General features: G+C 38.4%; 1 protein-coding gene and 1 pseudogene across 1 annotated transcript in view; one reads left to right on the top strand and one right to left on the bottom strand.

Annotated features, from left to right (window-relative positions):
* Positions 1–14,554, bottom strand: part of LOC134794744 (uncharacterized) — a 339,323-nt gene that overhangs the window by 84,928 nt on the left and 239,841 nt on the right. The gene's annotated exons all lie outside the window — the stretch shown is intronic.
* Positions 5,287–6,103, top strand: LOC134795008 (uncharacterized; annotated as a pseudogene).

Raw genomic sequence — 14,554 nt, 5'->3', positions numbered from 1 at the left:
TAGTTTAATCTTCTTCTTTCCAGTCGTATCCTCAAACCCTCATTGCTGATGAGGGACTCCTATCCTGCGCATCGGTACCGATCGATAAATCTGCTGACAATATTGTCATTGATATTGATTCTTATGCTATTATCACGAGGACCCTTGACCCGTTTAAGCCCGGTGTCCGTTGGCAAATATTTTCGAACGATACTTTTTCTAGCGAATGTCGCAACATAAAGATACTCGATGCTATTGCAGAGAGCAATCATAATGTATGCGACACTCGCGAAAAAAAGTATCTAGAGTTTAGGCTTTTTCAAACGGACACCGAGCTTGTCCGGGTCGAACAATCGGCCATAAACATTCGAAAAGTCTTTTTCGAGAACGTTGTGACCCCGGCGGTGTTAGCCCTGCCGCCGAGGTCTCGCTCGAAAAAATTGTGGCAATCTAGTAAATTCGAATAAGTTTAGGAATGTAAGGTATTCTGTAATGGCGGCAGATATTGCCACTTTCTGCCAAAACATTGATCGCCAAATCGCGTTATTGCTGCACACAACTCAACAAATACACGACGTATATTTTTATTCTTGTGAACATGGACTCAAGGCTCCTCCGCAAACAGTCATTAGCCGTTTAGATAACGCTATTGATATTGACGCGGGGGCCTTGAGTTTTTCCAATTACATGTTGGCCTCACGGTCGACCTGGTCCTTCCCCAAAATATCGTTCTTTTGAATATATCAGAAACGAAAAAATTGTTGACGAGGTCGACTTCAGTTCTATATTAAATTCTTTTTAACCGAATACGGGACTTTTAGTGGGGTCAAAAAGCCGTCGGTTTTTCCGAAAGTCGAATACTTACAGGCTTATGAGACCGCGGCTCATCTCATACCTTGCCACACATATAGGAATTCGATCTTCGCCGACGTGCTGTTTAATCATTATCGGGACGAGGACGAAACAGTACACATATACAATAAGAAATGGATGGCCCAATTGAGTTCCTTCATGAACGGGATTTAATACGCCGGAGATCTACGAATTGAAGCGGTATAAACCGCTTACGAAAACCTTATTTATCATTGTCTGAGAGATCAACCCCTTCCATTGGGTAGCTACCTCTCTTGTGTGCAGAAGTTCAAGAGTTGTGCCCCTGTTGAGTCGACGAGCGGTTTCCAGTCGACCATCTCCCCGATACACTTTTTTAAAAGGAGCGTGTTGAAAATTGCGCCAATCGAATTTTAATCGGCGCAACTCCTTTTAAAAAAGTGTTTGGGGATATCCGTCGTGTGTTCAAAGTTATAAACCGCTTCAATTCGTAGATCTCCGGCGTATTTAATCCCGTTCATGAAGGAACTCAATTGGGCCATCCATTTCTTATTGTCTATGTGTACTGTTTCGTCCACGTCCCGATAATGATTAAACAGCACGTCAGCGAAGATCGAATTGCTATATTTGTGGCAAGGTATGAGATGAGCCGCGATCTCATAAGCCAGTAAGTATTCGACTTTCGGAAATACCGACGGCTTTTTGACCCCACTAAAAGCCCCGTATTCGATTAAAAAGATTTTTTTATAGAACTGAAGTCGACCCCGTCAACAATTTTTTCGTTTCTGATATATTCAAAAGAACGATATTTTGGGGAAGGACCGGGTCGACCGTGAGGCCAACATGTAATTGGAAAAACTCAAACCCCCCGCGTCAAAATCAATAGCGTTATCTACACGGATAATGACTGTTTGCGGAGGAGCCTTGAGTCCATGTTCCCAAGAATAAAAATATACGTCATGTATTTGTTAAGTTGTGTGCAGAAATAATGCGATTTGGCGATCAATGTTTTGGCAGAAAAAGGCAATATCTGCCGCCATTACAGAATACCTTACATCCCTAAACTTATTCGAATTTATTAGATTGCCACAATTTTTTCGAGTGTGTGACCTCGGCGGCAGGGCTAACACCGCCGGGGTCACAACGTTCTCGAAAAACTTCGAATATTTATGGCCGATTCTTTGTCTACTGTCACGATGACCCGGACAAGCTCGGTGTCCGTTTGAAAAAGCCTAAACTCTAGATACTTTTTTTCGCGAGTGCCGCATACATTATGATTTCTCTCTGCAATAGCATCGAGTATCTTTATGTTGCGACATTCGCTAGAAAAAGTATGGTTCGAAAATATTTGCCAACGGACACCGGGCTTAAACGGGTCTTAGGGTCCTCGTGATAATAGGATAAGAATCAATATCAATATCAGGAACAATTCTAACAAATGGATTAGATAAAGCTTATAAGTATAATGCAAAGACTGAGAGCATGGATCTTTTGATGCCTAGAAGCAGCCAGAATAGACCATTACCACCTATACCAAAACACAACCAACAACAAAGGTTGTTGTCGAGAATACTAGCACTAATAGGTCATCAGCCAAGAGAAAGTTGAACACACTTGCAAAAGGACTAACAATACTTACTGCTGCTAGTACATTAAACAACGTTACATATGGATGTGATGAAACACTGTTCATGGCAACAAGTGGCAAGGTTTGCATAGATGGGCAGGGGTGCAGATCAATTAATTCTTATGAAATTAACATTGGGACTGGGCAAACTTTTTGCTTTCATGATACTAATGGAGAAGTTTTGGAAATATCTTTGGGCTCACAATTTGAAGTTATGCAATATTCTGCCATTTATGATACTTGTGATTTTGAGGTTAATGTTGAATCTGCTAATGCATGCAAAAATGGTAGATATGGCTGTTGGGACATTGGGTCCTGTACTATTTCAACAGTAGATAGTAGGTTAGAAAAAGATAGCAGTTACCCACACAATTATGGATATGGGACAGACCCTATATCATGTGGAGGTTGTGCAGATAGAATGTCATGCATAACTTATAGATGGGAGATTAAGCCAGATCTATTTGACTGTGGTAGAGTATATGAGGAAATTTATAGATTATGGGAAATCACGTTACTGGTCACATATAAAGGTGTCACAAGGCATATGATCATGAGCACAACTAACCCTGTTAGCAACCTGAAAGATATTATCAAAGGTACAATAAAGAGCATGCCCTTTTACATTAGCCCATTTGAGAGGATAATATTGTCAACGAGAAGGCATATGGTTGAGTACAAAGGTAGTTACTATAATATGGATGCCTCACCTTTAGATCATCCTATTAAGAATATTCCTGGTGACATACAAATACAGCTAAATGATAAGACAAAGGCAATATTCCATACTGATACTTTAATCTGTTCAACAGGGTCATGTTCAGCAAATTGCAAGATAGACCAATCTGCAATAAGTAGACTGAGAAATTCATCCATCCAATATCAATGACAATATTGTCAGCAGATTTATCGATCGGTACCCAAACCGGCATTTTGCTGCACACAAAACAAACTAAACTAATTAATAAAATAAAATAAATTAAACTATTGATGGGATGCGCAGGATAGGAGTCCCTCGTCAGCAATGAGGATTTGAGGATACGACTGGAAAGAAGAAGATTAAACTATTTTTTAATCACAATAGACGACAATAGAGCATAAGTTTTTGAGAAATGTACACATGTCGTCCTCTTAAAATTACAATAACGAATCAATTACTATTACAATAATCTAGATTCCAGTAAGTTCTAAAAACTATTTTTAATAATATATCACGACTGTTATCTATATTAGAAAGTTAGATGGTAATTAAAAGAAATAGCTTGAAAAAAGTTAATATTACTAAGTAAGTATAGGTACTTTTTTTTCAAACGAAAACATTTTCAATAAATATACCATATAGGTATACTCATCTGCAAATCTGTGTATATGTAATATTCTAAAAAAAAAACAGATCTAAATTTAAAAACTCACTTGGGGTAGACGTAGACAAAAATTGGGTTGCACGAGTTATACACTAAGAAACTCTCCTCTCTTCTGACATCAGTTGGATCCTGTTTAAAAGAGTAAGTATTGTAAGTTAAATCTCAGTAAACATTATCCCAACTCATTTGTGTGATGAATGTGATGATGATACTACTTAGATGTATCAACTTGAATGTAGGGAGTCTGGTACCTATAGTTAAAATTACTTTATATTGTTCGAGTATTCAATTGTAGCACTAGATATCCCATCCAAAAAATACCTAAAAATTCGGGCCATAACAGCAAGATCCTTAGTGGTTGGAGCAAATACAGCAATATCACTCTCGGCCAATCAGGTGCCGTCATTACGCCGCCATTTCCTATGGCGTCGTTGTTGGTTTTGTGTTAAGTTGTGTTGATTAAAATAGTGAATTAAACAATAAAATACTGATTATCTGGAAAAGAATGCTGAAAAACTTGATGATGGAATGTTATCCTACACCCTGTGATAATAAAACCAGTCGAAAGAGAAAAGGAGAACCCGAAAAATTGAAGAGAAACCTAGCTAAGAAAGAGCGGTAAGTTAATAAGCTTGATCATTGTATATATGTAGTTCTGTCTTTTTGTATACCTCTTTAAAATAAAAAATAACCTAATAACGTCTTCTACGCTGTAGGTTTTTTTGTGAACAATTAATTTTATCATTAAAATGGTACTTTATTACTATAATATCGAATATTATTTTATTACTATCTAAATTATGGATAAAAATTTTTTCTTCTAGGTATTCTGCTAAAACACTTCCCAGAAGATTGCTGTGTCAACATAAAAATCTTTTCTTCGAGGTATTCTGCTAAAACACTTCCCAGAAGATTGCTGTGTCAACATAAAAAAACTTTTAAATGCATGTCTCTGAAAATGTCCGATTAAAAAAAGTTTTTTGAAATTTTTTATGTGAAGCCTGATAAATCAACACAAGACGCTTTTCTATTAAAACACTGCAAGCTGAAAAAGTATCGCGTCAGCGTTCTTCTAAGAAAAAATGTTCAGAGCAAAAATTCCAAACAAAGTATTATATTTACTGTCAATCTGAAAAAAAGAACGTACAAGTATGTCAACGTTATTTCTTAACAGTGTTACAAATAACGAAATACAGAGTGCAAGCCGTGATGAAAGAATATTATGACACCGGAAAACTATTGACTGAAAAGAGAGGAGGTGACCGTGTTTCTATGAAATATGCCAATAATAGAGAAGCTGTTATGAACTTTATAAATAAAATCCTATGTCAAGAGCCTCATTACTGTCGAGGGAATACGAAGAGGTATTATTTGCCATCGGAATTATCAATAAACAAATTATAGAAGCTGTATAATTTAGGAGCTCCCAATGACCTGAAAGTAAAAACATCCTATTTTTGACATATATTTAATACAAAATATAATCTTGGCTTTGGCACACCAAGGACCGATGTTTGTGCAACGTGCATAAAATTTTCATCAGAAATGAAACGAGAAAAGGTTGTAGAAAAGCGAACAAAACTAATTGTAGCTCAAAGATTACACAAATTAAGGGCTAAACCATTTTTTGAAAAAGCTAAAGAAGAGAACTCAACTCTTATAACATTTTCATTCGACTGTGAAATAAATTTGAACTTGCTCAAGGTCCCTGACCAAATAGCTTACCTATTACTTAAGAAATGTTTATTTGTACAATTTTACAATAGTGGATGGTTCATCAAAAAGCAAGTTAACTCCTGAAAATGTGTTTGCTTATTGTTGGACAGAAAATATCTATCCCAAAGCTGCCAACGAAATAGCTTCAGCCGTATACCACCGACTCAAAAATAGTGACTTGTCTTCTTGTCAAACTATACGACTTATAGCAGACGGCTGTGAAGGGCAGAATAAAAATACAATTATGCTGGCCATGCTATCAAAATGGATGACTGAAGCTCCACAAAAAATATCTTTGTATCTAATCATCGACTTCAATTCAGTATTTATCCAGGGTTTAGGAACTCGTTTTTTAGACTTTATATTTTTAATCATGGAACTATCATAGATAATGCCTACAATACACTTAATTCTCTCATAAAGCCACAATGGACAGTCATTCGATAGTAGGGGCGTAATTAATGTACCGATATTCTATAACGGCCGCGAAGTCTATTTGGACATTTATGTGATTCCAGACGGTGGACCACTGCTCATAGGTCGCGATTTTATCTCCAAATTCCAACTAGAATTAGCACGATTTCCCCCCGCATCAATAACAGATACAGACATTGTGGGCGACAGCCGACCCGCGGACCACAAACGTACATACTTATTAAGTACATAGTGTAACGATGCACGTTACTATAGGTATTTAAATTAAAACTATTCTTTAAATAATACTTAAAATAATTTAAGAAATGAACGTAACGCTTCTGTGCGCGAGTGTACTTTCCGCCGAACGACGGTGTCAGCGGTTTCGCCCTACTTATACCACCGGCCGTCGCTCCGCGCCCCACTCTCCGCTCGATGCTCTTTAGGGATAGACGCTGCCGGTCGCGTTCACGGCCGTGTGCCGTGTCCTCTCACGCGCCGGCGCGTATTAAAATATATTTCTAAAATCGGCAATGCTAGCCAAGTGTGATTAAACTTTTAAATTTTGCTATGAGCTTTAGTGGTAAATAATTACTAACCGTCCTGCACCCCGTATGGGTAAGTGTTGAACGTTACTTAGTTTTAAGAATCTAGTGTGCTAAATTATATTGTGCTTAACGCTTATTTTCAGTACCTAATATTAATTGTGCCTTGCCTGGTCATTTTAAAATAATTCCTTTCTAGTAAGTGCTGTTAGCCGCCGCGTCGCGGCGTAACGGTAAATGTACCGTTACAAAATGGCGTCTCATACATTTGGCCTAACGTATTATTCAACTTTAGAGTATTAATAGCCTACATCACAAGCTTAGCTTTATTGCATTTTAATCATTTTAGTTGAACCCTATTATTGTAATTTAATTTCCTAATCTTGCACTCTGCTTTTGGTACCTACTTGCCAAATTACTTAACCGCTGTAACTCCGTTCTGGTTATGAACACCCGCCATCTACTTTCCGCTACTCCCTTGCTTTCTTAGCGTCATCGTTGGGGTTCATACCGAGCGGCCAATTAATACGTGGATATAAAGCTGGACGATGTACATTCCAGGGTGCAAATAGACGGGTTAAAACTACGGCGGCAGGAGGGACCTGCTCATCCGACGACCGCAGAGTAGGAGGCTCCCCAGAGGCTTCGCGGCATCACGCACCAGCTGACCTCGGCGCTTCCCGAGACGTCCCGGCTACCGACCACAAGGCCAGCACGACCACCTTGCCACGTCAGGGGAGTACCCACCTACGTCAGTGGAACCAGACAGGCAAATTTTTTTAAATTTTAACGGACCACTACCACGACCACCGCTCGGGTTACTTTTTAAATAAACTACCTTATTAGAAAGCGTTTGGGCCTTTAATTTAAAATCTTCCAACCCTAACCGCTTCCTAAGTTTTGAATCCGATACTTAAGTTGTAATAGATAACAATAAAGATCTTGATCAACGTTGGTAGCCTAAGATCTAGGTGGACTATGTATTATGCCTAAGTTGTAATGTAACTTGAGACCTAACTTGAGGCGGCCATTTCAGTCACCCACGCGCGTTAAAGATTTTTTTTTAGCAACTGCCGCGGATGGAGCGAGTTGCTTTCCGAGACCGAGAGGCAGCAATTATTGAGGGAAAAATCTAAAATGGCATACCAATGATTGATGTGTACGTTTGTACGCACGTACGTGTTGGTGCCTGGACTACCCGGTCTTATGGGGGGAAATTGGAGCTATCGAGCTTTATCAGGAGTCGCAGCTATAGTGGGACGAAAATTTGGAGAAGTTTTGTATGTAGGAGTAAAAAAGGGAACCGCCTTCAAACACCAAACCCACTGAAAAGCACAAAATAATGTTTATCCCGTCGTAAGGCAAAGGCCGTGCAGGATATCAGCTAAGGATGTAGTTACTTGTTCAAACGAGGATAAATTCCTTGATAGATGAAGACCTTGATTACAATGAAGCTGTAACCAGTGACAGTGATGCTTTCCTATGGTTGGTCAGACAACTGTAAGCCAGTACCTCGAGCAATTTGTAGATGTTGTGAAAAGAAGGTATCATTTGAGTACTAGACATCAAAAACTGTGAGTGTCTAGTTGTCTACTAGGGCTAGCTTAGTAGTTTTTACTTTTTTGAGTGGATGTAGCTGTATTGTGCAAAGAGATAGGTATTGTTTGATAGTTAAGTAGTGTAAGTAGGGAATGCAACATTAGCTAGGTTTGACTATGGTTAAGTTATAAAATGTGCTATTTATTACAGACTTAAACGCCAATGGATAATTTTTCCTGGCAATGAACGGTCCCGGTGATCTGTTCTGCCCTCCTAAGCTAAAAAGCCGTATTTGCATTCAATTTGTATGAAAATTGAATGCAAATACGGCTTTTTACCTTAGGAGGGCAGTGTTGCCAGAGTGTTTCAGGAGGAATATGGGCTGCGGTATATCTTGCAGTTGACTGCACTCAAGTGAAATGGTTTCTTCCACCACTGCCACATGGATTACAATATCTTAATACGTAAAGGCGTATACTTAATGTACAGCTAGTATTTAAGTTTAAATTATAGTTTCGCATAAAAAGTAAGTAGTTCAATATTAATCATAAAATCCTAATCACAGGCCACAATATTACATACAATTAAATCAAGAAATATATAAACACTATGGAACAATATTACCTACAGACTTCTTTTCAAGATTATTTATTAAGTGAAAAATCAATCAGGTTCCCTAGCGCTCCCATGCAACGAATTGGATAGTTGCAAAAGCTGGCATTGGCTAATACATAGTTAAGGAATATCTCATAAGCTTGGTAATCCTCTCTGATATTTTAGGTATCATGCTGCCCTTATCTTGATCAGTACGAGCCAAATATTAATATCAATATATTGATGTACTTTCTGCAGTTCAGATTATCAATACGACCACAGCAAGTCTGCAGAGGCAACGTGAACATAGCACGAACGCATTTAAAAAACTTTTCAATCAGTCTGAGGCAATCGCAAAAGGAATTGGTGCAGAAATCGTCCAGAATCACCGCCGTGAAATAAATCGGCCTAGCATTCAGACTCAGTCAGTTACAATTACAATTCATTTTATATATTATTTATTAAGTGAAATGTCAGCCAGGTTCCCCAGCGGCTCATGCAAAGAATTGGATAGATACAAAAGTTGGTGTCCCATAACTTTAGCCTTTCTCCGCAGACGTTTTGTCTGGTTGCCCTTGGCATAGGCCGTAAGCAGTAACTTTAGCCTAGTCATAGAAAATGTAAATCCGTATTACGCGCCCTTTTCTTCTGTCTGAATGATTTTGACAGCGTATACTATCCCTAAAATCGGCCCATATAGATTAATTAATTGTATCATTTATACTTTTTTCTGTTAATTCGCGCTATTTTAATTTATTTCAGTTATCTGCACAACACGAAAATGGAAAACGTCGAGTATATATTACATATTTTCCGCAGGGTTCCGGTTTTATGAAACCGGAATCATTGTAACTACAAAAATCGCACCATACAGGTATACATGTCCGGATCGAGTTATTAAATCAGATCAACGAAAAGTTTTCCTAGGGGAAACAAAGGGGGTTTATTTCTGTCTGAATGATTTTGACAGCGTATACGAGGGCTGGCTGGTAAGTCTCCGAAATGAAAGATTAAAAAAAATATAATTAAAAAAGTAATAATGTCTTTCTAACCTCTTGGCTTTTACGTTAATGCGGAAGCAATATCAAGTTTTTATAATATAAATAATAATATATTAAAGCGACCTAAAGAAAAACTGTATTCATTTTCGTGAAAATGGAAAAATCGGAAGTGCGTGCGGTAATTAAGTTTTATGTTTTGAAAGGCAAAACTGCAACACAAATTAAAACCAAACTGGATCGCGTTTTAGGATCTTCTTCGCCTTCTTTAAGCACAGTTCACACTTCGGTTGTCGACTTCAGACGTGGTCGGCAGAGCTGTACAGATGCTCCCCGCAGCGGACGGCCCAATGAGGTAACGACTCCGGAAATTATCAACAAAGTAAAAAAAATTTTATTGGATGATCGCCGTGTGAAGTTGGTGGAAATAGCAGAGATGGTAAACATTTCAAAAGAACGTGTTTTTAACATTTTGCACCAACACTTGGAAATGAACAAGCTCTGTGCTCGTTGGGTGCCGCGTCTCTTAACAGACGAGCAAAAACTAACCCGCAAGGATGTTTCGACGGAGTGTTTGAAGAAGTACAGGCATAATCCTAACGAGTTTTTACGTCGCTACATAACGGTTGACGAGACGTGGATCCACCACTACACGCCTGAGACAAAAGAACAGTCTAGGCAGTGGACAAATCGGGGTGAACCTGCCCCTAAGAAAGCAAAAGTGGTTTTGTCAGCCGGTAAAGTAATGGCAACCGTATTTTGGGATTCCAAAGGACTGGTTTTCGTGGATTACCTTCAAAAGGGAAGAACCATTAACGCCCAATATTATGCTGATCTGCTACAAAACCTCGATAACGCAATCAAAGAGAAAAGGCCTCATTTAAATAAGAAAAAAAATTTACTCCATCAGGATAACGCCCCTGTTCACACGGCTAAAATTGCAATGGCTAAAATCGAAGATTTGCACTACGAATTGTTACCTCATCCCCCGTATTCACCAGATTTGGCCCCTTGCGACTTCCATTTGTTCCCAAATCTCAAAAAGTGGCTAGGCGGACAAAAATTTTCGTCGAACTCTGAAGTCATAGAAGCTGTTAATAGGTATTTTGAGGGACTCGAAGAATCGTTTTTTAGAAATGGGATAATAGCCTTGGAGAAAATTTGGGCCAAGTGCGTGGACTCAGAAGCCTCAGAAGGGACCTACGTTGAAAAATAAAATATAACATTTATATATATTGTCTTATTTCTGTGCCGTTTCGGAAACTTATCATCCCGCCCTCGTACTATTCCTTAAATCGGCCCATATAGATTAATTAATTGTATCATTTATACTTTTTCTGTTAATTCGCGCTATTTTAATTTATTTCAGTTATCTGCACAACACGAAAATGGAAAACGTCGACTATATATTACATATTTTCCGCAGGGTTCCGGTTTTATGAAACCGGAATCATTGTAACTACAAAAATCGCACCATACAGGTATACATGTCCGGATCGAGTTATTAAATCAGATCAACGAAAAGTTTTCCTAGGGGAAACAAAGGGGGTTTATTATAATCCTTTTCGACTTGTAGATGAAAAAGCTATTCAGGCCAGTGGATCATAAACTTGGTCAAGCAGATCCTGTCAGTAGAAAAAGGCGGCAAATTTGAAAAATGTAGGCGCGAAGGGATATTGTCTCATAGAAAATTTGAATTTCGCGCCTTTTTCTACTGACAAGATTTGCTTGACCGTCTATAGGTATAATAGTGGCGACCATTTTAGTGATTTGTTAACTGTGTCATATTTTACCTGTTTGTTATTTCCTTTTATTTGCTAAGTAAACTTATTTCTTCTTTTACTTAATAAATTCTCCAGAATTATTTGAAGGAACTGAATTTCTATTATTTTGAGGTGCAGTGCAGAAAAAAATTGCAACGTGGTAAGAGACCAGCCAATTGGCCGGTCGAAGTATTGGACAGATGGCGCCAGCATAGCTCTCCCTGTCAAATGTAGTTCACGTTTGTTATTAATTAGTTTCATTGAATAAATGCGTTATTTTCAACGAAAAAGTCATCATGTATTCGACATCGCGAGTGCCGAATGTTATTGTTATACATCGGTCCTGTAGTTTTATCGAATAATAAGAAAAAAACCTGCATACCAGCATTTATTTATTATTATTTTTACACTATACGCAGCAGTATCTGGAGCAGTGGTCTTACTCATCACGTTGGTGTACGTGCTACGCGCCAAATGTAAGCGTCACGTTAGAAATTGGTTGTGTAATCGCTGCCCTCTCATACTGCAACACGAGCCCGCAATGCGATACCGGAGTAAACAGTGTTTAGTGTAAACAATCGTGCGTATGTGTATGTTAGTTTCTTTTTCAAAAAGTTACTCTACTTATCCAAGTGTGTGCCCATAGTAAGCCCCCCTCCCCTCACCACCACCACGCCTATACGTGGCGTGGTGGTGGAGGTGAAGGGGAGGGGGGATTACGATGGCGTAAATAATTATATATTTTTACAAGAAGTATTTATTCTCATTAACATACATATTGTTTAAATTATAACACTTAAATTTACTATACTTAGCACTTAAATATAGTAACTTCGGGCTTTATACGTAATAACATACCTATATAGTCAGCTGCAGAGTGACGTGCCCCCTGCAAACAAAATTATATGCAAGGCCCCCCTTGCATATAATTTTGTTTGCAGCCTCACCTCTCTCTGCAGCTGACTGAATTGTACAGTCAGCATACATAATAATAATTATTATTATTGATTCTTTATTTCAGATAATTTTATCCATAAAATTATTAGTTTGGCTTATGGCTACGTTACTTACTTAACTACTACATTATTTTGTTTAAGTATTTATATTTAACTCGACCCAAAATTTCAGGAAGGTACAATCAACAATCCATCCTGTCAGCTATGACCTTGATTATACTGTCGTGACTGCCCCGCACCCGGCACAACAGAGACACTATTACGCTTATAATGTATAGTACGATTAGTATCGTACGATTTTGAACCTTATTCCCCAGAATTTAGTTCCAAAATAGTTATGATGCTGACTGTACTATAAATGAAATCTTTCTTTTTATAGGACGATTCGGAAGAGTCAAATTCAGAGTTGGAAAACAAACAGCCTGAACAACCAATAGCAAAAGAAGAAACGACGGTGGGTTCGAAAGAACGCTTGTATTTTTTGCGAAAATCTCGTCACTAATTTTACGCGTCATTTGATGAAACATCACAAAAATGAGTCGAAAGTATTACAGTACATGTCATTCAATGATCCCGATCCAAAAGTACAAAAACAGAGAAAAAGACAAATAACTGATGACCTTTCGCAACAGTGGAAATTTCTTACATAATTCTAAAGTTATTTTTGAAAAAGAAGATGAACTAATACCAAAAAAAGGGGCGTGTCCATTATCAAGCCCTTCTACTTTTACCACGTGTAAAAACTGTCTAGCAACTTTTAAACGAAAAAATTTTTAGAAACATTTTAAAAGTTGCGGCTCAGGACTCCTAAACATGGAAAACTTACCAGTATCCTACAAAAAACGAGTGCTAGCAAACCATAGCATCAGTATAATTCCCCATTTGTCAACAGCATCTCAGGAAGTTATTAAAAACCATATTTTGCCAAGGTTGCAGAATGACGAGATTTCCACATTAGTTAAAATGGAACCATTACTTTTGGCTCACGATTAATGAAAAAGAAGAAGGAAACACACAGTAGAAAAGCGGTATGTCCTAAGCTACGCGACTTAGGAAACTTATTATTACATTTGAAGACTGAAAATTCTTCTACACGAGAACTTAACGACCTATTTAAACCACAACATTACACGACGTTTATACATTGTGTTAAAAATATGTGCGGCGTCAACGAGGAGACTGGGTTCGTTGAAACCATAAGCATACCGTCTAGTCTGGAGACCCAGTGTAGTAGGCTGCATTGAAGTTTTATACACTGAAATGATAATGGGTAACGGAAGTAAAGCTTGTAAAGAATTTCTAAAAAAACAATTAGACGAATTCAAATTGCTTATAGAAATAAACTGGGAATGGGAAATTTCATCGAGAAAAAATCCGGAAACGAAACTTGATGACAAAAGAAACAGTAATGCCCCTTGACGAAGACATACGTATCATAACTGAAAAAATACACGAATGTGAAAAAAAATAATTCAAAACAGCTAAAAAAAGATGTCACTGTTTTGAACTACGAAAATGTGTGTGAGGTAACAATTGCCCATATAATAGTGATGGATAAAAAAAGGGCTGGAGATAGTGGAGATGTAGCTGAAGCTGAACTTTGTTTTTATTTAAACAGGAAGGAAGAAGAAACACCCGCCAAAGTTAGCTATTATCACAAAAAGAAAAAGAAGCAATTGAACAGTAGAGAGGGCGGTGTCTTATATGGGATGCAACTTGTGTGAGTACATTTGCTGCATCCCATGTAGGACACACCGCTAAGTCGGCAGGCTTGGCGGCAGAGACTGCCGCCAAAAAGAAGCGACAGAAATACACTGCTTAAATACCTACGACTTCGTGCCCGTCGCTGTCGAGACAGCCGGGCCCTGGGGACGGGAGGCACGTGAGCTCTTCAGAGAGCTTGGCGAGCGCCTCAGGGAGAAGGGGAATGACCCCCGCTCTGAGTCATGGCTTGTCCAACAGGTCTCCATCGCCATACAGCGGGGTAACGCTGCTAGTGTGATGGGGACCTTTGGACCCGGCATGGCTCAGAACGGGTTTTAGTTTCTTAAGTTTTGACCATATTGTTAAATGTCTCCTTTATTGTATAACAATTGAAATAATATACCATAAATATCAATATTGAACAGTTAGACGTCTTTATGATCCCAGGAAAACGGACTCGCTCAGTTCCCGTACTGCTAACAAAACAGATGCGGGGAAATATAGACCTTATTGTTGCTAGTCGG

This window comes from Cydia splendana, chromosome 11 (assembly GCF_910591565.1).
Source record: "Cydia splendana chromosome 11, ilCydSple1.2, whole genome shotgun sequence".
In the NCBI taxonomy this organism is placed as follows: domain Eukaryota; kingdom Metazoa; phylum Arthropoda; class Insecta; order Lepidoptera; family Tortricidae; genus Cydia; species Cydia splendana.
Note: the sequence above shows the minus strand (reverse complement) of the source record. Positions and strands in the feature narration are given on the sequence as shown.